This window comes from Halyomorpha halys, unplaced genomic scaffold (genome assembly GCF_000696795.3).
Source record: "Halyomorpha halys isolate HHAL.00 unplaced genomic scaffold, Hhal_1.1 Scaffold1590.1, whole genome shotgun sequence".
NCBI lineage: Eukaryota > Metazoa > Arthropoda > Insecta > Hemiptera > Pentatomidae > Halyomorpha > Halyomorpha halys.
In genome coordinates, this window is record NW_027107953.1 from 56,279 (window position 1) to 58,279 (window position 2,001).

Consider the following 2,001-nt stretch of genomic DNA (forward strand, 5'->3'; position numbering starts at 1 on the left):
AAAGTAAAGTATAAAATAATGGGATACAATGTGTGTAAGTAATTAAGAAACAAAATATACAAAAAAAAAATCCATAATATACAAAAAAACATGTATATATATTGTAATAATTTAAAATTATTAAAAATAAAATAAAAAGAGTTTTAATCGTTTTTAAACTATTTTCAAATATAAAAAATAATTTGGGTTCAAAATTAAGAACTTTAATACTAAATATATAATAGAATTTTATTCAAATTTTATAATATAAAAGACTCTTAATCTCAGGGCGGGTTGCTAGGCAATCAGAAACAGATACTTCTGCTATTAACACTTAATTAAATTAATATCTCTTTTACAATTGTATTTAAATTTAGGTGTAACAAAACTAACCAATTTCATATACTCTACTTTTGATGATTCTTGGTATCTTCTTTTCCTATAATCTATGTCCTACTCAAAATGGCTTCCAGTCAAAAAAGTTATGTCTCTCTCACAAACATGGCTTCCAAACTTTCCCGCTTCCAGCCGACGGACGTCCTCTCACCAGGGAATCCAAACTAAGAATGACCATCTCCTCTCCTCTATCTTCGATGTTTACTGATCAATCCAAAAATAATCGATTGTGGTACAATCGCTCCGCTTTACTTGCTATGGTTTGTGATGCGAACAGTCTATTGACAATTGTTATGTTTTTCTATTTTTTCTTTGATTTTTCTTTTTCTATAATTACTGTATAGAAACAACAAAGGTTGAAAAACTTCAATCCATCTTAACACAACCAACCCAACGAACACTTTGGAAGGACGTGCACTGCCATCTTTCTTGTTTTGAAACAGCGTATTTCTTTTATATAAAGAAAACTGGTTAGCTTGCTTTTTGATTTAAAATAACAAATAACAATATTAAAATGATACATAAAATAAAACATATTAAAAACCCTTTATACATCAAAATATACTATTTACTAAAAAAGAGCATATTACAATATATATATACACACATATACATACGCATACATTCATATATATACATTATATATTTACAAATAGTCCTTGTATTTTCAGAAAAGACATAATCTTATTTAAATATGTTTCTCCATTTCCCAAGGCCTCTGATATATTTGAAGGTATACCCAGTTCATTTATTCTTCTCGCTTAGAAAACTCACTCTTCGAAGATATGATTTATTGTCATTATTTGATTACATTTCTGGCATCTGGGTAGATCCTCCTTTGTAATTAAGTGAAGGTGTGTGAGCCTGGTGTGTCCTAGTCTTAGGCGGGTCAATACAACTTCTTCTCTGCGGTTGCCGCGACTGGAGCTGCTCCATGCCTTGACATTTTTCTTAATCGCCTTCAATTTATTTGGCGGGCTGCTCTCCCACAGTGCCTGCCACTCTTGTAATATGGTCTCTCTTAGTGGCCGTGCGAGCTCTGATGCTGTCAAGAAAGCTTTACTTGGTCCCGGAAAGTTGAGCCCCTTTTTTGCTGCCCTCTCAGCCATTTCGTTGCCTCTAATCCAAAAATGACCAGATTAAATATATAATTTTTCCATCGTCCTATATATACAGCAGAAATCGACGCAATTGTAATGGCACTGAGGTACGTAAAGAGCTTACCAATTAATAATGTGGTGATTATTTCAGACTCACTGAGTGTCCTGAAAGCCTTGAAGAGCATGCATCCGGACTTCATTGTGTTTTAGAACTGATAAAAATTTTGAGCGTGATTAAGTGTAAGGGTATGTTCTGAAAGTTTGGAAGCAGCTGAGTTCTGGGAAGTTATAAAAGTGGGGCGAAATGTCAGACATTAAATAGTTGGAAACTATTTGTTCTTTTTTGACCGCAACCCTGGCCTTCTTATATTTAAGTTTCACGGTAAACTATATATATATTTTATATATGTATGTATAGTTGACCGTAAAAATTGATATATATATATGAAGATAGTCAGGGTTGCGGTGAAAAGCACTTCGCAGGGCTTCATCAGGGCTAAAAAGATACAAAAAAACTGAGAATATT

General features: G+C 32.7%; 1 protein-coding gene across 1 annotated transcript in view; it reads left to right on the forward strand.

Annotated features, from left to right (window-relative positions):
* The window catches only part of Eps-15 (Epidermal growth factor receptor pathway substrate clone 15), a gene marked incomplete at its 3' end in the record, with an annotated part of 108,494 nt that overhangs the window by 17,827 nt on the left and 88,666 nt on the right, over nucleotides 1–2,001 (forward strand).